Raw genomic sequence first — 23,867 nt, forward strand, 5'->3', positions numbered from 1 at the left:
ATTCTTGAATTTTGCAATACGGTTTACCATAGGGTTTTTTTTTCTCAGAGAATAGGTGTAGGCACTGCCCCCATTCCTCTCCTCCCCATCCGTGTCATCCATGTCTCTACTCCCCCACCCACCTCCAAGCTCCGTCTCTTGTCTCTGCTCCCTTAAACTCCAAGTAAGGCCTCTTTTAGAGAATACAAAAACAAGTATTTTGTGGTGCTAAGTAATATATATATATATATATATATATATATATATATATATATATATATATATATATATATATATATATATATATATATAGAATTTGTTATTGATAAAAAGAAAGGCAGTAAAATAGATTCCCTGCAGCCAGAAACAATGGACTCCCCTGGGGGGAGGGGGTCTCCGACTCTTGTACTACAAAGCCATGTTGTCATAGGGGCAGTACGCGGTTTAGCATTGTTCGGCTTGTTAGCAGGGCTCAGTTAAAAAACCTGCATCTCTGATGGTATGGGGGTGCATCAGTGCATATTGAACTGGCAGCGTGCACATCTGCAAGGGCACCATCAATGCTGAAAGATATATCCTGGTTTTAGAGCAGTATATGCTCCCATCCAGATGATGTCTTTTTCAAGGAAGGCCTTGCATAGTTCAGCGGGGCACTACTAAACTACATAATGTATCTCTGACAACACCATGGCTTCATAGAACAGTGCGGGTGCTTAACTGGCCTGCCTGCAGCCCAGACCTTTCACCAACTGAATATAATTAAGGCATCTTGAAGCGAAAAATATGACACGAGACCGAGGGCTGTTGAGCAGTTAGAATTCTATCGATATCAGGCAAGAATGGTAACCTTCCTCGCCTTAAACTCCAGCAACTGGTCTCCGTTCCCAGACATTTAGAGATTGGATGCTACACCGTTTTAAACATGGCCCTGTCCCAACTTTTTGGAGACATGTTACTGCCTTAAATTTCGAAATAACCGTATTTTCTTTCTTACAATGGTAAATTTTCTCAGTTTAAACGTTTGATATGTTTTCTATTGTGAATAAAATATAGGTTTATGAGATTTGCAAATCCTTGCATTCTGTTTTTTTTATGTAGACCTTGACACAGCCTCCCAGCTTTTTTGGAATGGGGGTTGTAGATTAACGGTATAATTTTAGCATCACTCTCAGTTCTTGGCCTCATTATTTTTAATAGTATGGTTCAGATCTCTGTGGTTACATGCTGTGTGCTGTGACAATGTACTTCCAAGATCCTACAAGCAGCGGTTTGGGTGTGCTTTATGTAGGCTTTAGTTATAGATGTCCTAAATAAACTGTTATATGAACTGCATGAAAGAACTAGAACTTCCTTTCATTTTCTAACTTTCTAACCCTTTAGCTGCATCTGCTGTTCTTCTGCTTGTTATGATATTGAACAAGGCATGGAAACTAACTTATGCCGCGTACACACGAGCGGAATGTCCGTCAGAAAAAGTCCGACGGGAGCTTTTCATCGTATTTTCCGACCGTGTGTACGCCCCATCTGACTTTTTCAGTCGAAAATTCTGACGGACTTAGAGAACATGTTCTAAATTTTTCCGACGGAACTAATTACTATCGGGAAACCCGCTCGTCTGTATGCTGTTCCGACGGCCCAAAAACGATGCATGCTCAGAAGCAAGTACGAGACGGAAGCAATTGGCTACTGGCTATTGAACTTCCTTTTTCTAGTCCCGTCGTACGTGGTGTTGTACGTCACCGCGTTCTGGATGGTCGGACTTTGGTGTGACCGTGTGTATGCAAGACCGCTTAAGCGGAGAATTCCGTCGGAGAAACCTTCGGAGTTTATTCCGACGGCAAAACTGGTCGTGTGTACGCGGCATTAGAGTAAGGTTGGCCATACATTATACACTTTTCCTTTTAGATTTGCCAAAACCATATAATAACAGGTCAAACCTAAACACTTTTAATTTGTATGCAATCAGGTTGGTCCTTGCACTACATAGTTGAAGGTAAATCTAAAGGAAATTGATTAAGAAAATTGTATAATGTGTGGCCAGCTTAATTCTTCATTTTCTACACCACTGTGTATATCAAACAACCCACCATTTTATTCCCTATAATACGCCTTTTAGATATTTTGTTTATTGCTGCTGACTTTGAAGTAGAATAGTAAAGTATCGAACCAGGCAGAACTTAAGCAATGCAGGTTTATTAACAGCTGATAACATACAGGTTTATGTTCAAAATATTACAATATACAGGTCTAATTTATACAGTTTCTTACAATGCAAGCATATTAGATCTAAATATTCTTATCCTCTACCCCAATTGATACAATTGTGAATTGTTCTTACCTTGAACCAGAATGGGTCTTTACTGCCAATTCTTGGGAACCTCTCCCCTGATAGGGACCAGCCAATTGGCCGGTGGTCTGGTCTCCTCACAGAGTTCTGGGTTCCAGCTCAACCAAGTTTGTGAGGGAAATTCACCTGAGACCACACTCCGGAACAAGTTAAGAAGTCTTCTCTGACTCGTACGAGGAGACAAGTTAGGACAGATACTTGCCCATTGGTTCTGACCTCTATGACCCGTGCAATAGGGCAGCATACACAGAGTTCAGCCTTATGAGCTCCTATCTGACTTGTCCGAGGGGACAAGTTAGGACAGATACTTGCCCATTGGTTCTGACCTCTATGACCCGTGCAATAGGGCAGCATACATAGAGTTCAGCCTTATGAGCTCCTATCTGACTTGTCCGTCTAACAATTACAGAGCTTGCATTTATATACCATTTCACAAGTCTTATCTCAACTATCTTTCTTACATATGATTGGTCGCTAAGATCTACGTCAAAGTAACTAACCATAAATCTGACACCTGTTCTACAACCAGACAAACTTAATTATTCCCAAAATTCCTATATGTTCATTAAAGTGATTTATAACTGTTTTTGTCCAATTAAAAACACCTGTATAGAGACAGTCTGGCACCCAGCTGTGTTATCAAACTCTCCTTATCTTGATAAGATTTAACTAGCTTCAAGGATTTGCAGATTTACAACTTTGAGACAATTAACTTTCAATAACCCCACCAGATGTTTTATATGTTTCACTATATGCATGTATTTTAACAGTTTTAATGAGGGCACAAGCAGACCTTTGTTTGACCCTGTCAAACTTAATGTTCTGTACATAACTTTCCTGTATTCCACCTAATTATTTTAACCACCTGTTTTCTTATCTGTCTGAGACAATTCTACATAACTTGAATCTATTCTAATGAACTTTCACCCAGTAGACTATCTTAATACATTTTCGAGAACACCTGTTTACAAGTACTTGTCATAAAGCAGAGGTCATTTAAAGTTCAACACTTAAAAATGAAGACTTTCTAAATCTGGAAAATACAGTATACATTATTAAAGATTAATAATTGTTGCTTTACTTATTGAATAATATTGATAAAACCACTACTATATAATAATAATAATAATAATAATAATTATCAATAAAATATATGCAAATCAATATATATAATATGAAATACATTGGCTAATATGAGATTCCACAACAACTTCCACCAGCTACTTTCTATCTGCAGTAAATGCAGTCACTCCAGTGTTGGCTGCACATCATTGTTCTGGACTGGCTAAAGCCGGCCATACATTTTATAGAATGTTCTTGTTCAATTTACTTTAGATTTACCTTCAATTATGTAGTACAAGGGCTTGCCCGACTGCATACAAATTGAAAATGTTTAGATTTGACCTCATGTTATATGGTTTTGGTAAATCTAAAGGAAAATTGTATAATGTATGGCCAGCCTTACTGATGCTAATGAGCTATGCATGGCCATGTGTAGTCTCAAGCAGAGGTGCCTGTGACAGGGCGACAACCACCATAATGGGAAGTGTTGCACAAGCAGGTATTTAAATAAAAAAAAAAAAAAAAAGCATATTTTAAAGAATTAGAATCAACTTTTGAAATTGCATGAACATGTTAAAGCTTAAATGAAATTTTTGGTCATTGGTGTTCGATCTACTTTAACTTGTACCTGAGTTCAGTGTATTTAGTGCTATTTGTTGTAGGAAAGCCTGAACCTGTGGTGCCTTTCAGTGAAGCTTTCTGGTCATCAAATGTTTTAGGAAACTGTACATTTTAATTTCAAATGTTGATTCCCACCATACTTACAATGGGCCCGAATGCTGGAACAGTTAGCTTGAGCTGCTTTGTAACAGATATAAAAGCCGTTGATGGAATTATAAGGAATGAAGTGAATATTCGATCATTGTGCAGATGTATGACATGTCCTCCAGCTGTGGATCAAGTAGAAAATGATTGTGGAATAAAAGGGCAGTGTATTATAGAGGCTATCTTGCAGTCTCTGAGGCATAGTCCTATTTTTCTGGGGAAAAAATACAAAAATAAGGAAAATGCATAACTATGCTAGTATTGTAGTGAGAATAAAGTAGTTGTAAATGCAATTGGACCAAAAGAAAACCTTGAATTTTCTCATGGCATATATAGTACAATAATTGGATTTACAGTATAAAAAAAAAATTGTGGTAATATAAATGCTAATTTTGGTATTCTCATTATGCATATTTGTTTACTAGGTTGTTTCTTTGTAGGCCATTCTGTGACAATCACCTAAAATAGCATGGTTTTTCATATAATGTTTCACTGGCTGATTTGTCATAGCAGAAGGAAGAGGTTCAATAAGGTGCATTATCTTAATACTACAGAATATAGTACTGTCAGTATTAATATGGTCACTATTCTGTGTAACAGAAATGTCATTATGTGTTGAAGTCTTAAGAGCCCTTTCACACTGGGGCGTTGGCGGTAAAGCGCCGCTATTGTAAGCGGCGCTTTACCGTCAGTATGCGGCCGCTAGCGGGGCGGTTTTACTCCCCGCTAGCGGCCGAGAAATGGTTAAAAACCACCGCAAAGCGCCTCTGCAGAGGCGCTTTGCCGGCGGTATAGCCGCGCCGTCCCATTGATTTCAATGGGCAGGAGCGGTAAAGGAGCGGTATACACTCCGCTCCTTCACCGCTCCGGAGATGCTGCTAGCAGGACTCGGGGCTTTAACACTGGAATGAAAGCAGCGGCACTTTCGGGTCGGTTTGCAGGCGCTATTATTAACGCAATAGCGCCTGCAAACCGCCCCAGTGTGAAAGGACCATTAAAGTAACATTTGTATTGTATACATTGAGTGGAATATTCAAAGGTGGATACCATACCTACATTTTTCCTACCATCCCCATAACAGTATGTTTAAGAACCAAAATATACAAATCTCTCTCTCTCTCTCTCTCTCTCTCTCTCTCTCTCTCTCTCTCTCTCTCTCTCTCTCTCTCTCTCTCTCTCTCTCTCTCTCTCTCTCTCTCTCTCTCTCTCTCTCTCTCTCTCTCTCTCTCTCTCTCTCTCTCTCTCTCTCTCTCTCTCTCTCTCTCTCTCTCTCTCTCTCTCTCTCTCTCTCCAGGAAGGGAGGGGGGGTGAGTCATAAGAGGGCCAATGAGGGTTGCAGAGCTGGAGGTGTAAATCCAGGAAGTGAACAGGCAGCAGCTTCAGCTGCTCACAGTTAAAATGATTGCAGCCAGACTCAGTGGAGGGAGATTTCTGCAGCATATTTAGCAAGTACAGAATTACAGTATATATAAAATAATATGCAAAATAGTTGGAGGGAAGCTTCAGAATGACAAAGATGTTTTTATTACAAATTATGTGAGTTGACTGCAGTTACTCTTTTATCTGGGTTGGGCTTTCTTAACTCAGTCAGTTGTAATACAGTAGTGGTTTCCACATCCATCTACAAATCAATCGGCAGTAGATGGTGAAATAATAAAAATAAACACCACTAAAGAAACATGGACGTATACAGTATACTTGCATACAGACAACAGAGAGAGACCTAAAGCTGGCCGTACACTAGTAGAATGTTGTACAAACACTTGTAAGAAAATCCTTTCTTAGAACGTTCGAGTCAGCTCATTTTTTTTTTTTTTTTTTTTATTTTTGCTCGAAATCCCTTAAAATTCCATCTAGATCTGCTATGCAATCCCATATGTATTAAAAGGGTTTAATTTCAATATGTACAATTTTTCTTGGACAGCGTACTATCTAGCATAATATGAAAGACTTATCACCTCCTCAAAGTGTCCCCCTTGTCACTCAGTCCACTGTTGCCCAGTAGCGGCCTGTCCATATGGGGCGCAGGGGAGCTGCCCCCCCATCCATGCGCCCGGCCAGTAATCTACATGCAGGGCACTGGACACATTGATTACAACTGGGGTTTTTTTTTCTTAGAAGCACATGATTAGAGCCTGAGGCTCTAATTGGCTTAAAAAAAGGGTGGGCTCGGGGCGCAGAGCACTGCATCCCGAGCCCACCCAGTTATTTGACAATAGCGAATTTATATTCGCTATTGTCTTCCTGGCCAATCGGGAAGCTGGTCCTGTTACCCAATTTGGCCGAAAGGAGAAGTGATTCGGGGTAGTGCCGGTTAGATTATTTGCTGCCCCTTCAAAAAATATGCCACCACCATATTTTACATAAGTTAGCAGCCCCACTGCCTTGTTAGGACATGAATAGATGTTTTAACATTTACTGGGGCCCCTTGACTGCATAGACTATTTTCTGGAGAAGGTGAACATAGCCTTTAAAGTCTCTTCTACCAAAAACTCTCTCAGATGTGATATCATTTTTTTTTTTTTTTTTTTTTTAACTTTAGTTTTTAAGTACTTAAAAGTATCTTTTAAGTATATCTAAAGTAAATTAAAAAAAATATCGCTGTCAGATTTTAATTTCTGTCTTTGTCAATGCTGGGGAGATTGACCCTTTGTTCTGGTGACCACTGTCCCAGGAAGGAGAGTCAGAAGAAATCTATTCCTTTTCTGGTAACAAATCAAAAATGTAGAGGGGTGATCTTGCGGTGTGGACACTTGTTCTAATGACAACTGTCTTTGAGGGGATTTCCAGTACCAAGTGTTAGCTGTGTTTAAGTGGGTTACACCCTATCAGAAAACCAGGCAAACGATCGTCCGATTTTCCTTGTTTCACAGCAAGTCGGAACCAAGGAAGGAAATGATGTCTGAAAATTCTCGTACGACAAAGGCCTTTTTTTTTTTTTTTTTTTACTGTTTTTGATTAGGTGCCGTCTTTCGTTTCTGATTTTTCTTCTATGAAAATCATATGAAAACAGTACACATTAAATGAAAATCATTTGTACTGTTCCCGTATGAGAAACATTTTGGAGTTTGTCCCTTCGGAAATTTAAATTCAGAAGGTCAGAATCAGCTGTTGAAAGTTGTGTACATCCTATCAGAAAATCGTACGATCGTTCCTCAGATGAAAACGTTAGCCCAGTTTTCTTATAGTGTGTACTAGCCATATAGCACAATAGCTTGTTCACACCAGAACATGGAGCTGGTGACCCACATTCAAAAGGCACTGCCATTGTAATCTGCAACGGTTTTCAGTGCAATGCTAACGACTCCCTAAAAGCAGTGCATTTGCCTGCAATATATTGCATGTTACTGAAGTACTATGCAATCTGCTTGCAGTGCGGTTTTTAAAGTAGTGCATGCACTACTTTGGTGCGATGCCATGCGATTTCACCCCATTCAAATAAAGGGGCTGAAAATGCACTGCACTCAAATCATACAAGAACACAATTGTGTTCCTGTATGAATCCTGGTGTGAACCAACCCTAAGTGCGGTACTTTAGGGCTTATTTACATGGGTAGTCAGCCCCTTACAGCCTTGGAGTGTTACTAAACCCATAACAGTAACAAAAGGCCGTATATGCATTAAAGCATGCTTGTTATACTCACTGTGGAACCTAAGGGGTTCTGCATTGTGTAACAGGCTTTTTGATCCTTTTTTCTCTGATCCTCCCCTTCCTACACTGTCCCCAGTCTATCTCCTGAAAGAACAGAGTGTTTGGGACAAGCTCCACATGCTCAGTTTGGTGTGTAGTGCTACAAGGTTTTTTTTTTGTTTTTTTTTCTTGGGAGTGTGCATGTGTTCAGCACAGGGCCAATCAGCACTGTCCAGACAGAGGCTCAGGGGTCCTGCAGCCTCATAGGACAGTCAGAGTAGAATGAAAACTCATACAAGCTTTAACCAGACACTGATAGAAGTCATAAGACTGCTCTAACCGCTGATGAGAAAAGGTATTTAGTAATTATATTTACAAAAACGATTGCATTTCCATGTTCTGTGTACTGTGGGAGACCAGATATAGTGAATGCAGGGTCCTGGGTTTAGTAACACTTTAAGAACCCTTTTATTTACTCTGTTCAGGTGCTGCGCTGCGCACAGGCAGCCCATATTAGTGAATGGACCGGCATCGGCTGCACAGCTGAATTTGACAGGTACGTAGGGATGGGTGCGAGGACCCAACGCAGAGCCCCAGCATCCATATTTGTTCACCTATCCCTGTATACTTGTCACACACAAGGCTGTGTGGATGAGTTCATGCAGCTGATGCCTGTCCATTCACTAACATGGGCTGCCTGCACACAGCTCAGCACTACAACAGAAAAATAAACAAGAACTGTTCATGCTGTGTGGGGTTGATCACCCATGTGAATGAGCCCTTTGTGATGGGTTGAATGCGGACGAAGAATGAAGATGAATCCCTAGCTGCACACCTATATTCCTGCTGTTGTTGTGCTAAGCTTTGTCACATGTAGCAGCTATTATTTTTACCAGAAAGTATCAGAAGCTTAGCCACTAAAATAGCGGGACCTCAGTCCCCACGTGTGAGTGATCGCTCTTGCTCAGACGTAGAAGTCATGTAGAAAACATAGTTGTCCGGCTATATTTAGCTGCTGTGTCTATTGCTGGAAAGGCAGTTAGAGGGGGAAAAAAAAAGCATATATCTTGTTTGCACTGTGAGGTCATCGGTCTCATTGGGTTTGTTGCGCTGTGTAGAATTATCTAGAGGGCCTTTTCCTCAGAATTATTTCTCTGCTCTCTTTAACCTAGTGTTCTCTCCACACACTGTCCTTGTAAAGAAATGCTATCTAATATTAGCACGCTGTCCTTTTCATTTTATCCATTTTTTTTTTCCCCGTCTCTCAATATCTGTGCAAAGCATGAGTATGGGAAAAACTTTTTTTTTTTTTTTCCCAACAAAAATCAAGTTTTCATGCTTTAGAGAACAGATGGCCTAAAGCTTGGTCTTCAGCGCACAGCCAAAAGGGACGAGACGGCAGTTCTGTCAAATCAGTCTGTGGGCTGCCTGAGAAGATGTTCTTTCAAATGAGGGTCAGGGGGGAAAAAGCATTTGATATCGGGTGGAAAAGCTGTGAACATTGATGTGTGCAGTTCCTTCGCTATAAAATGAAGGATGTGCATGTACAGGTGCATCTCCTAAAATTTTAATATCAAAAAGTCAATTTATTTCAGTAATTCAATTCAAAAAGTGAAACTCCTATATTTTATATAGATGCCTTTACATGCAGAGTGATTTATTTCAAGCATTTCTTTTTTTTAATTTTGATGATTATGGCTTACAGCTAGTGAAAACCCAATATTCAGTATCTTAGAAAATGTAAATATTACATAAGACCAATAAAAAGGATTTTTAATACAGAGATGTTGGCTTACTGAAAAGTATGTCCATGTACAGTATAGTATGCACTCAATACTTGGTCGGTGCTCCTTTTGCATGAATTACTGCATCAATGCGGCGTGGCATGGAGGCGATCAGTCTGTGGCACTGCTGAGGTGTTATGGAAGTCCAGGTTGCTTTGATAGCGGCTTTCAGCTTGTCTGCATTATTGGGTCTGGTGTCTCATCTTCCTCTTGACAATACCCCACAGATTCTCTATGGGGTTTAGGTCAGGCGAGGTTGCTGGCCAATCAAGCACAGTGATACCATGATCATTAAACCAGGTATTGGTACTTTTGGCAGTGTGGGCAGGTGCCAAGTCCTGCTGGAAAATGAAATCAGCATTTCCATAAAGCTGGTCAGCAGAGGGAAGCATGAAGTGCTCTAGAATTTCCTAATATAGAGGGCTGCACTGACTTTGGACTTGATAAAACACAGCGGACCAACATCAGTAGATGACTGTGGAAATGTTTTGCATTTCATTTGGAAATCAAGGTCCTAGAGTCTGGAGGAAGAGTGAAGAGGCACAGAATCCAATTTGCATGAGGTCCAGTGCGAAGTTTCCACAGTCAGTGATTATTTGGGAAGCCGTCATCTGCTGGTGTTGGTCCACTGTGTTTTATCAAGTCCAAAGTCAGCGCAGCCCTCTACCAGGAAATTCTAGAGCACTCCATGCTTCCCTCTGCTAACCAGCTTTATGGAGATGCTGATTTAATTTTCCAGCAGGACTTGGCACTTGTCCACACTGCCAAAAATATCAATACCTGGTTTAATGATCATGTTATCACTGTGCTTGTTTGGCCAACTAACTCGCCTGACCTAAACCCCATAGAGAATCTGTGGGGTGTTGTCAAGAGGAAGATGAGAGACACCAGACCCAACAATGCAGATGAGCTGAAGGCTCCTATCAAAGCAACCTGGACTTCCATAACACCTCAGCAGTGCCAAAGGCTGATCGCCTCCATGCTACGCCGCATTGATGCAGTAATTCATGCAAAGGGAGCACCGACCAAGTATTGAGTGCATACTATACTGTACATGGACATACTTTTCAGTAAGCCAACATTTCTGAATTTAAAAATTTTTTTTTTCTTTTTTTATTAGTCTTATGTAATCAAATTTTCTGAGATACTGAATTTTGGGTTTTTACTAGCTGTAAGCCATAATCATCACAATTTAAAAAAAAGAAATGCTTGAAATATATCACTTTTTTTGAATTGAGTTACTGAAATAAATTAACTTTTTGATGATATTCAAAGTTTATGAGCATCTGCATATTGAGATGAGCTACATGACTAGTGGAGCATGTTGGGAGCACAAAGAAGAAAGATCCTTACAAGGCCTAAATGAATGTGGTTATACCGGAAACATTTTCTGAACGTTCCACTATGAATTCTAAGTTACATTTCCCATGGGGGGGCGTTGCCCTCCAGCATGGGTGACAAAAATCATGGTCATATGGCCCTAGAGGGGCCCAATTCAGATCGTGATTGAAGCATGTTTGTTTTGTTCTCACTTGGTGCCCCAATGGAAGAATCACGTTTTATTTTTGCGCTCACAAATTTGTAGCATTTAAAGGTATAATAAGTATTATAATGTAGAGATAATATAGCTCTAGTGTTTAGCTTGCACCAAATTGAAGGATTTCGCTACACCCCTGTGCTGTATTGTGCTTTGCAGTTTGAAAGAAAAGCGATTACAGTCTGCCTGCTAATGAGTGGTCGTATCCTCTAGTCACTGTATCACCAGCTTTAAAACACTGCTCCAGAAACAAACATCCCAATATAAAGCTGGAGAATGGCTTGTGTTCCGCTGGTTTATAAAGGCCCTTTTACACAGGAGGTCCAGTCACATCCGCCTGTTAAGCTGAATACACACTATACAATTTTCTGTAGATTTTTTTTCCTTCAGGTTTACCAAAACCATATAATATGAGTTAAACTTTAAAAGTTTCAATTTGTATGCAATCAGGTAGGCCCTTGCACTACATGGTTTTGGTAAATCTAAAGGAAATCGGACAACAAAAGTTGTATAGTGTGTATGGGTTTTTAGTTTTTGAGGCAGATCTGAACAATCCTTTTCTGGGTTTTTGTTCTGAATGTGACAGATTGGAAGTAAAAAGATTTAAACGGGTACATGGCCACTTGCCCATTGGCCTCACATGGGTCTGTTATATAAGTATATGTGAACCCTTACTCTGTAAAACAACCCATTCAGTGTAAAATTGAAATGAAAGGCAAAACATTTATGTATACATATAAAAAAAAAAAAAACTTTATAAATACCTTCTTTTTTTTACCTTCTGTTCTCAGCTGCATAAGGAGCTGAGAGAGCTAGAGGAGGAGAAACCGCAGCATGCTGGTCTTCCTAGTAAATGGCTGTGCAGGGGAGAGGGGTGTGTCAGGACAAGTTTGATCATTGGTGGAGAGCAGGCTGAGATCCCAGCACAGCTAGAAAACTGACCACGCTGTGCTCCCATGCCTAGTGTGGTCAGTTTTTGATAGGAAAGCAGAGGCACTGGCAGGAACACCAGGTATTTCACACAAAGGAAACAATACAAAGAGAACAGAATGCTTTTTCCTACAAGTACATAGTACAGCAAGCACATATCAGGAATATGAGATGTTGAGGGTAACATATTCTTTAACCACTTCTAGACCGGCCGCAGTACATTTATGGTGAGCGGGCAGCAAGGCCAGGCTGGATCACGTACCTGTACACCACCCAACCTGTTATGGGCCCACTGCATTGCCACTCCTGTGAATGCTGTGTCCACCGGACACAACGGATTACAATTACCAGTAACTGGGTATCATGTGATCGCTGTGATTTCCGCATTGAGGAAAAAACTGAACAGACACAGATATCACAAAAGTGACATCCTTTCCATTCGGCTTTGATTTAGCAGCTGATCTGTTCATGGATTCCTTGCTGATCGGAATGGACATCGCCCTTGTGAAAGGGGTCTAATTGTTGTCAAAATCTGTTGGTTTACATAGATCTGTCATTTTGCATAGACAGAAGAGGAGTTCACTATTTCCTGGTACGTTTTCCTTTGTCACCTGCGAATCACCCCTATGATGTTGCTAATTCATAATCCATCATCAGAATGAAGGCAAAAAGGTGATAGGAAATAGGATGCCACCTACTTGACAGTCTCGAATGGGAAAGGACAATAGTAGGACATAAAAATGTAAGATGATACAAGAAGTTATGGTTGTACATAAACAATAGAAATGACAGTTTATATCCATTCTCATCTCATCTGAAATATATTTTTAGAATAAATGACAGTAGCCTGGAGATTAATGGCATGAAATAATTATGTTTTTGATTTCAGAGTAGAAATGATGTGTCTCTATCCATCTGTTTCCTACAGGTTGAGGACAAGATGACGGGAACTTTTATGGCAGTGACTTCGGCAGATACTTATTGCACCTAAAGACCAAGGGATCATCAGGTAATTAATAATGGAAGAACATGCCGGTCCTCTGAAGTGCCAGGGAACTGACATCCCTTTCCTGTTTCTTCTGGTCCTCTAGATCTATCTTGCCTGTGCAGCCGGACATGTGTTGTAACCAGATTGTAGCTATTTGGTGTGCTATTTCCAGATAGTCTTCCTGCAGAGCCTGTTATTTGTCATTCATGTGGAGTTTATTTTTGGAACATTTCATAATAATTCTATTTAATTACATTTCCTTGGTGGTAAAATCTATGTTTCATTGAGAGGTTACATCAAGCATTAATCACAGTGTGGGTATTTGTGTATCTACCACTGGATACCATTATCTGTGTATACTAAAAGATTTGTTACTTGTCTTTTTTACATTATTTTAGTTTTATTTTTTGATCTTAGAACAATTGCTAATATCAACTCACTGTAGATAATCTGGTATATTGCAGTCTTTTTTTCTTATACAGTAACGTAGTACAGGGAACAATTTTGATTTAAAGGGTAACTCCACTTTTGTGGATACAAATTGTAGAAAAAGAAAAAAAAAATTAATCATATACGATTACGACAAAAGTCACTGCCAATGTGAAACCATGTCTAAAGGGATGCAGACCTTGCCGATTTCCTCATTAAAGCCCTGCAGGTGCAGCAGCTGACTGATAATTATAAAACGACTCCCAGACAGATTCACTCTGCACATTGATGCAGACAAACAGCTGTTACTTCACAATAATAAAAGATAGGATTTTGCAACAAAGTTTGTTAAAATCCCTGTAATTTAGGCCCCTTTCACACGAGGCGGACTCCGCTTCCACGCTCGATCTCCGCTGAGCCGGCGGATGACAGGTCCCTCTCTGCTCACTGAGTGGGGAGGGGCTTGTCAGGCGCCGCTGCCGCCTATGGAGGGATCGGATGAAAACCCGATCCGATCTCACCCGGTCCGATCCGCTAGCGACGGATCTGGACGTAGGGCCATCCGTCTGCTTTTAGCGGATTGGACCGGGTCGGATGTCAGTGGACATATCTCTGCTGACATTCATCGCTTCATAGGCTAACATGGAGCGCCCGTTCAGGTCGGTCCGATCATGTGATCACCCAGAGGGGAATGTTTTTTGTTTTTTTTTCCTCAACAAAAGTGGGACTACTCTTGAAACATTTTATTGAAAACTGAATTGTTATTTCTTGCTATGGGTTACCATATTTCTCTTGCTGCTCTTTACTTAATGAAGCAGATTTCAATTATATTACAATTATCTAACTCACGGTTGCATATCATGTCTCAATCACATTACAAATGTACCTTTTCAAGGTACAGGAGGATAGACCATACACACATGAAAATAAAGATTTGTAAATACGGGTACACAGTTGGACTGGCTATACATGTTTTAGATTTCTCTTGATCCACCTCGCAGGATGAACAAGAGAAGTCCAATCCTTCCTTCCAAGCTAAATCGCTCAGGATGGAGAATTCTGCACTCTGGGTACTGCGGTTGTCTGAATACCTGAAAAGTGGTTGCAGTCACTGATAGGCCAACAATTTTCCATTCCTCCGATTTTTCTGTTGACTTTTGTGAACCCAGTTGGTGTCAACAGGGCTACCCATGGCTCAAATTTTGTCTGCTTCAGAAGAAAGTTCAAGACTTGTATGGCCAACTGAAAACGTAACTGAAGCTTAACTACAAGGCTTAATGTAAACAGGACGTTTTTACAACCTCTCCTGAACGATTTAATTTGACAGATTAAAACCCACGTTTAAAACGTCCGTTTTTGCCATGTTTTCGTGCCGCACTTGTGTTTTAGAAGCGTTTGAAAAAAATGTTTAATTTTTTTTCAAAATAGCCAAAAATGTAAATGCCTGTACACGAAACGCGGCTAAACGCGGTACCGCGTTTAGCCACATTTAGCATCTGAAACGTCGGAAACTTCGGCGTCTGAACTCCTTTTTTTTTTTTTTGCCTTCAAAGAAAAGCCGCTAAATGCAAGTGCCTAAAAATAACATTAAACGAACCTGTGTACATGTACACATAAGATAACATTGGATGAGTTCAGGGGCAGCTGAAAAAAGCAGCCAACTGCCTCTGAACGTCCATTTATCAGCAGCAGCGTACATGAGGCCTAAAACATTTTTAAGCTGGATGGCTGTTTATGGCAGTGCATGCACGGGAGTTGCATCATCCCACGCCGGCCAATCAAAGTAGTAGTAGTAGTCCTGCCTACAGGTAGATGAGAGTTCTGGTGAATTCAGAGAAGGAATCTTTAGTCTCTTTTAGGATATGCACAAATGGCAATACTTTAGTCGTGGCCACGCCATATTGTTAAGTGAAATTGTCTTTTATACTCTTGTTGCTACCGTCAAAAGTTTCTGCCATGATCAGATATTACAACCTTATCTCTGACAACATTATAATGGTCATTGACAGTATGGCAGTAATAGATGTTCCACATATCCAAGTTTATTGCAGCCATTGTAAAGGTTTATTTTCAAAAATAACAAACATGTTATACTCACCTGGTCTGTACGATGGTATTACACAGAGCGGGGGCCCCGAACGGCTTCTTCTGGGGTCCCCTGCTGGCGCTCTGGGCTCCTTCTCTTCTTCATATGCCACCATCGGAAGCTGCTTCCTATAGTGGCCCACTTGTAGGCTCAGCCCGCCCCTGCTCCCCGCTCCCCACACCCCACAGAATTTGATCAACTGCAGCAAGAGCCAATGGCTGCTGCTGCTTTTACTGAGTCCTGTAACGAGGAAGAGAGACCAGTGTTGCTGCTGTCTGGCACAGCGCTGAATGGAGATAGGACTCAAGTATAAGGAGGGTGGGGAATGATGCAACTACTGGGACATTTTTTACCTTGAGGAAGGGAATGCATTAAGGTAAAAACTTTTCTGACTTTACAACCAAACCACCCTAACCACTTTTAAAAGCTTTCCAACCGCCTCACTTAGAAGTACGGTGGCAAAACAGCATTGCTATGCTGGATGAGATATCTGATACATGATCCAGCACTTCCAGGTAGGGGGCTTGTGCCTGCCACCCCAGCTGTGCTATGATTAGTCACAGCACAAGCCAACCAGCAGGTGCTGCCCAGTGACTGATCGCTGGCAGCCACTGATCAGCTCTGACATTCAGAGAAGGGAGCTCTGGGATGTAAACAACACAAAGCTCTGAATAGTGACAGGCGATCTTGCTATTTTTTTATTCCCTGCAAAGCCGAGGAAAAAAACAGTGAGATCTAGCCATTAAAGCACCACATAACACACAGATTACACATTGTTAGGCACATATTTAACCCCTTGATCACCCCTATGTGTTAACCCCTTCCCAGCCAGTGTCATGTACAGTGACAGTGTATAGTATTACCACTGATCACTGTATTGATGTCACTAGTGATGTCAGTTAGTGTAACCCCACCCCAGCCAGCGTCAGCTAGTGTCAGATTGCCCGCTATAGTATCACAGTCCCACTATAAGTCACTGATCACTGCAATTACTAGTATAAAATAAAAAAAAAATTCCAGTATCTATACCAGATGCTATAACTTTCACACAAACCAAATAATATACACTTTTTTTTTTTTTTTCTACCAAGGACATGTAGCATAATACATATTGGCCTAAATTTATGAAGAAATGTGATTTTAATTTTTATTGGATATGTTTGTTTTTTTTTTTCAAAAATTTCTGCCCTTTTTCGTTTATATCGCAAAAAAAGAAAAATAGAAAAAACGCAAAAGAGAGCTTGATTTGTGCGAAAAAAAAATTTAATTTGCGTACAGTGTTACATGAACGCACATTTGCCAGTTAAAGTAGCTCAGTGCCGAATAGCAAAAAAATGCTCTGGTCATGAGAGTGTAAAATCTTGTGGAGGTCAAGTGTAAGAGCATTAATGCACAGATTTCATTTTTTTCATCTCTGTAGTGTAGTCATCCCAATGCAAAATTATATCTTGTTGGTTCTTATGAGTGACCTAAGCTTTGCACAGTACACGTTGCTTTAAAAGTAACTGCAAAAGGATATTTATTACTGAAAAGGTACCTGGTTTCATTAAAATTTAGTGGCTATATCTGTCTGTTCACGTGTGTGGCCACACCTCCTTGGCATGTCATGAGTAGGTGTGACCCAATAAAGTGGAAGAAAACTCGCCGATTTCCTAAAACATTTACATTCAAGGCATGCCTCTGGTTATAAAAACCATAGTTCAGTGTGCTTATGTTGGGTCTCAACAGAGCTTTCAAGCCCTCAAATGGCTGATGTCATAGTTGGTCACATGTGCAGTACCAAGGCAACTGCATATCTAAACAAATGGCTGTAAAAAATAGGAGGGTTTCATTTTACTTTAAGGAATTGTCCGCTCCAATGATACAACGCAGTCTCCCTCCTAATGTGTTCTAGGTAAGCTGTGCTCTCATTAGACATTATACAGTGTACAGGTTGAACAGAGACACAAAGAAAATGAAGGTTTGAATTTTGCTGTTTTTGTTTATTGAATGACAGAATTGGGGCTCATTTCCACAAAGTGGGATTTGTTTGGAGTAGCGGCTCTCCCATTGGAGGGGAAAAGGGTATACATGTTAATTGGCTATAGGCAGCTGATATTTCTAGTTCTAGGCTTTTGCACCATATTGTCACATATATGATGTCACTAGAACAGGAAGTGAGGGGAAAGCTTCATATTGCAGCAATAGGAGCCTGACATAGGTTTCTCCACGCTACTAAAACTTTTTTTATTTATGAGTGTCACTTTTGCATAAAATTCCCCTCATAACCTATCACGGTGAATGCTTGCTTTACCCTGATTGATACACAGGAATGAGGGCAATTGAGTAACATCTGATTTCTGTAGCTAGCCGATGTTTTAAATCCTACTCAGTTTTTTCACTAGACTTGAACAATAGTCACATTGAAGCTAGAGTTTTCCCCTGCAGTACCTTTATCTGCCACTGGATGTCCTCAGTCTGATGCCCAGCATCGTACTCTGAGCCTAGGTTGCCCTTGAACCTCCCCATGCCTGTGACTGCTCAGTGAAAGGAGAAGCAGTGCAGCAGTGAGCTCATCTGTCTGCCAATCTGCTCTCTCCCCCTACTTGCATGCTTTTTTATCAGCACACAAACTGATTAGCTCCTTGTGCGGCTTCTTTCTCTTACACTTCAGCCCTGCTATACAGGGAAAGCAAGAGGCTGATACCAGGTCATATTCAGGTACTTACACTGTTTTTTAAAAACACATTTATTGATGTATTTAAATTGCAGGGCTGCATTAACCACTTGACCTTCAGAAGATTTACCCACCTTCATGACCAGGTTATTTTTTGCGACACGGCAATGCGTTACTTTGTACTCTGTACATAAATAAAATTTGTGTCCCCCTCACAAATAGAACTTTATTTTGGTGTATTTGATCACCTCTGCGTTTTTTTTTTTGTTTGTTTTTTTTTTTTTTTTTTTGCACTATAAACAAAAAAAGGCCAACAATTTTGAAAAAAAACATTTTTTTACTTTCTGCTATAAAACTTATCCAATAAAAAATTGAAAAAAATCAAATTTCTTTATAAATTCAGGCCAATATGTTATCTGCTACATATTTTTGGTAAAATAAATCCCAATAAGCGTATATTGATTGGTTTGCGCAAACGTTACTAGTTTACTAGTCTACTAGTTAGCGGGATATAGCAGGACTGTGATATTGTGGCGGACATTCTGACACTAACAGACACTTTTTGGGGACCAGTGACACTATAATACAATGATCGGTGCGAAACAAATGCACCGTCACTGTACTAATGGCACTGGTTGGGAAGGGGTTAACATCAGGGGAGATCAAAGGGTTAACTGTGTGCCTAACTAGTGTTTGTGAAGTGTGGGAGGTGCTTTTACTAGGGGAAGAGATGGAATCTCTTCCCTGCTTTGCAGGAACACAAATTCCATCCCTTCCCTCCTGTCAGAATGGCAATTTACCTTGTTTACATGGGCAGATCGGTGTTCTGTCTCTCTGCCTGATGATCAGCGGGTGTCGGCGGACTTTGAGCTCCCGGTACCTGCCGATCGGCTCCTGCTGTGTGTAAACATAGCTGGAGCAAGCTGGCGGCAGCGCACATGTGCGCCCCCTACCTGGAAGAGTAGGATCACACGTGTGTGTATATATACGTGATCCGGTGCAGAGGTGCCACCCTTTAGCAGTAAAACTGCTATAGAGTGGACCTTAAGTGGTTAATATGTGTATTTCTTATCTGCCTAGGATTTTTTGTAAGGGCTTTGTGCCCGTTCTGTCCCAATATTGTTTGTGCGAATCTTAGGTCGCTGTGTCGTTTTGCCATCTCGTCAAGTAAAGATGTCGGTGCTTGTGTGCAGGAACAGCTCAGTATTTGATTCGTACAGTGTTGTCAACACTTGTGCTTAAGTACATCATTTGATGCCTGCGCCACTCCCTCCACTGTTCTGATAGATCCGTGTTGCCTGTATGTCCAGTAGCGCTCCGCGCACAATTGCAGCGGAAAAAGCGAACAGAGGTTTTAAAGCTGAAACCTCCTAATTATACTTTCGATTGGCTTTTAAAGGGTTTTGTTGATGCGTTTGCTCTAATTGCCTGCTGAATTATTCACATGTACCTTTTGTTTCCTTGCTGTAAATTATCTATAAAGCTGTGGCTCTGCGCACCTCGCATTGTGGAGCTTGGACGGCGGTGAGATGGCTGCTGTTGACACAGGTGCCCAGGTTATTAGATGACATAGGTGTATACTCTTCTACGACATAGCCCCTCCTGCCTTAGCTGGCTTCTGTGCAGACTACGCTGCTGTATTGTAAGTATAGCGTTTTGCTTCTCACTTTTTCCATCAAGCAATGTAAAGTAGGACCAGGTACTACTTCATGTAGGTCTATAGATTCATGCTTTGCAGCTTCCAGGCACTGTGGCCCTTGGGATTTAATCTGTAATTAATTGAATGTCAGCTATAGTTTATAAATAGCTTGGATAAAACTGTGTCTAAAGGGCGATAATCAATATTTAACATCAGTGTTTTTTTTTTGTTGTTGTTCAGTGGCTTGAATGGCTTTATATCTTTATGGTTATTTATATTTTATATAATTCTTGTGCATTTTCTTTAATGTAGAATTCAAGAGCCATGCTAGTTCATACTAGGAGCAGGTAAACAATGTTGTGTGCCTTTAGACACCGCAAAAGTGAAAAAGATAATATTAGCTGTATTTATGGATTTTGGATCAGTATTTATTTTATTACCTATTTATTTATTGACATTCTACAGTGCCCTACATAGTAGACAGAGCTTTTTATATCAGGCTCTGCTCCAGTGGAGCTTACAGCCCAATGCTTTCCCACAAACATATGCTCTTTGACCACCTTTGTTCATTAGCCATTGACCCACCAGAATGACTTTGCTGTTTAGGAAGAACCCAGAACCAACTTTTGCAAACTATGGGAGAACATACATTAAACCCTTAGCACTGTGAGCCCAAATTTTATGGAATGCTTGGCAGGCAGTAGAAACCACTGTTGGGTCTGTTTAAGCTGGATGTCTTAGTACACTTTTATGTTCCTTGACCATAGCACAAGACCATGCTTAGCTTTTACATTTATTTCACCTCAGCGGAGGTCCACCACCTATGGGGGCAGAACGGACACTAAAGAAACATTGACAGTGAAAGGACTCCTGCGTCCATCATCCTGCTGTTATTTAAATATTTTTTTGGTTCTCTTTTCTTGTGTTGGTTGGCAGGGTGGATTTGATTTAAATCACAATTTAAATCATGATTTAAATCACTAGTAAAAAGGCTCGATTTAAATCAACTCGATTTAAATCCTAATTTTTAGAGCACCTGTCATCTCTGTCCCACAGTGGCTCCTCCTCTGACCCGCTGTTGACTCGCTGACGGTCCCATTCACTTTAATGGGATGGCTGGTGAGGTGGCAGTGACACAACAAGGTGAGGAACGAGGCGGCAGCAGGTGAGTGGATCCTCGCTAACAGGCACTGCCATGATGGATCTGAAATGACAGGTGCTCTTTAAATGTAAGGACTTATTCTTGCTGGTAGTTAGAATCTTTAATATTTGCAAACAAAATGAAGGTTTCCTATTTAGAATAATAAGCTGTCAGGTTAGTAAAACAGCAATATCAGAACCGATTCAATCATACAGTTTGTAGTGTACATTGATTTGCAAAACAATGAGATTAAGGAATATTCCTGAACTTTGTATATTATGATTATTAAAATAAATACATTTGATAAGAATCAAAAAATCTGATTTAAATCCAAAAAATCTGATTTTTTTTTTTTGTTTTTTTTAATTTAAATCACTGATTTTTATCCACCCTGTTGGTTGGTCTTGCACTGTACTTTGGATAATGTTAGCAGAGTCAAGTAAAATTATATTAAAAGTAGAGTAACAAAAGCTTGTTCCATTTGTCACCAATAATCCTTCATATGACATTGGTTGTGATAGAGTATATGGCTGTAAAAGTAAAAGCTCATTTATTTTAAGATCAATTTTCTGTTTTAAGTTGGCCATATGTTGATCAAAATTTAGCCAGTTCTGCAGGGGCAATCCGAATTTTGATCAGTGTGTGGCAGCCCCACACACTGGAAAATTTTCTCCAATGAGCGGCTGCAGTCAATCAACTGATCAGTGTATTCTGACAAATGCAGGTGCCACTGACGGAATGCCATGTCCCAGTGGGGAGGGTTCCTCCTTACACCTCTCTTTGTGTGCCTAACGGCTGAATGAAAGCAGCCTGACCGAAGACCTTGTTGGGGGAGCCCCAAGATCCACCCAACACCTGATGGCATTCATTTTTACAGCAGCCAGAATAACGATCACAAGATCTTGGAAATCCCGGTGCTATGTTTTGACCTCTTAAAGAACAAATTGTCCTGCTAGGCATGTTTGGCACTTCAGCAATTATAATTCATTAAAATTTTGAACAATGAAATAAATAAATGGCCAAACACCAAATGCTGCTAAACCAGCCGAAACTGGTTTGAAAAACCCAGGTTAGGTTAGTTTTTAATGCTGCTTTTTTCCTGTCCGGAGAAAGAGCGTTTACAATAAACCAGTGTGAATGAGGCCTTATAGAATACAGTTCTGAGAAGTATCTGAAATGCTTCAACATTTGGTTTCTGTTAGAGGTGCACCGAAATTTCGGCTGCCGAAAAATATCGTCCGAAAACGATGTTTTTTCATTCGGCCAAATGAAAAAAACAGATACTGAAAGAGGGCGTGGTCCTCCCTGGGTGCCGCCTATTGCCGCAGTGTCATCCTGGCGCGCCCAGTCCTCCACACCCTCCTCCTTCCGCCTCGCCACGATCTCAGTGTGTCACGGAGCTGAATTGCCCGGTCGCAGTAACAATGTCCCGCCTTCTGTGATAGACGGCACACTGATCCAATGGTGGGACATTGAATCAGTGTGACGTGATTACAGGAGGCGGGACATTGTTACTGCAGCCCAGGCAATTCAAATCCAGCTCAGTGACACACAGAGATCGCCGCTGATGCGGGCAAAGGCAGGCTGCATATAATGGGCACGGGTAAAGCTGCTGGGCACTGGCAAGCTGCATATGATGGGCATTGGTAGGGCTGCTGGGTACTGGCAAGCTGCATATGACAGGCACTGGTGGGCTGCATATGACGGACAGTGGTGAGGCTGCTGGGCACTGGTGAGGCTTCTGGGCACTGGCAGCCTGCAAATGAAGGGCACTGGTGGAGCTGCTGGGCACTGGCAGGCTGCATATGATGGGCACTGGTAGGGCTGCTGGGTACTGGCAAGCTGCATATGACAGGCACTGGTGGGCTGCATATGACGGACAGTGGTGAGGCTTCTGGGCACTGGCAGCCTGCAAATGACCGGCACTGGTGGAGCTGCATATGATGGGCATTGGTGAGGCTGCATATGATGGGCATTGGTGAGGCTGCATATGATGGGCATTGGTGAGGCTGCATATGATGGGCATTGGTGAGGCTGCATATGATGGGCATTGGTGAGGCTGCATATGACGGGCACTGGTGAGGCTGCATATGACGGGCACTGGTGAGGCTGCATATGACGGGCACTGGTGAGGCTGCATGTGACGGGCACTGGTGAGGCTGCATGTGACGGGCACTGGCGAGGCTGCATGTGACGGGCACTGGCGAGGCTGCATGTGATGGGCACAGGCACTAGTGAGGCTGCATGTGACGGGCACTGATGAGGCTGCATTGATCTCTTGTATCATGTCTGCTAGAGGTGCAATGAATGGAAATTTTGCGAATACTATTAACAGTATGTTTAAGTTTAAGTAAGAGATTGCAGACATGATACAAGAGATGCTCAGAGACTGCAGATTGCATTTTTCTTGACCTTTCTTGCACTAAAGGTGCCAATAATGGCCAACAATAAATTCATAATAATTTAATCTGATGATATTAATTAACAAGTTGAATATAATACAATTTTATATAAAAATATTTATATTTTTAAAAAACTGTTTTCGGTCTAGTGCATCTTTTATTTTTGGTTTCGGCACCAGAATTTCCATTCGGTGCAGCCCTAGTTTGTGTACTTTTCAGTGTTTTTTCAGCAGTGCACCTGACTAAACGAATCTAATCCTGCATGGTTTCTGGCTTTGGTCTTGCAGTGTGCGTTGCCCATAGACTGAGAAATAGATGCTTTTTCTTTTATTTTACCATTTACAGAGTAGGAGAATCCAGCTATTGGTTAAAATACATTTAGAGGCAATGAAATCCCATAATTGGTCCTTGAGTTGTATTTTAGGAGACTGGCTGACCAAGATTGTGTATGACTTTTCTAAGCAGTAGTGTTACGTTGATGTGTTTCATTA

General features: G+C 41.0%; 1 protein-coding gene across 9 annotated transcripts in view; it reads left to right on the forward strand.

Moving 5' to 3' along the window:
* Window positions 1-23,867, forward strand: part of PITPNM2 (phosphatidylinositol transfer protein membrane associated 2) — a 466,805-nt gene that overhangs the window by 55,958 nt on the left and 386,980 nt on the right. For all 9 annotated transcript variants that reach the window (XM_073627322.1, XM_073627313.1, XM_073627375.1 and 6 more), the window contains exon 2: window positions 12,964-13,044. The gene's annotated coding sequence lies outside the window, so the exon portion shown is untranslated. The remainder of the gene's footprint in view (window positions 1-12,963; window positions 13,045-23,867) is intronic.

Source organism: Aquarana catesbeiana, linkage group LG01 (assembly GCF_042186555.1).
Source record: "Aquarana catesbeiana isolate 2022-GZ linkage group LG01, ASM4218655v1, whole genome shotgun sequence".
Classification (NCBI taxonomy): domain Eukaryota; kingdom Metazoa; phylum Chordata; class Amphibia; order Anura; family Ranidae; genus Aquarana; species Aquarana catesbeiana.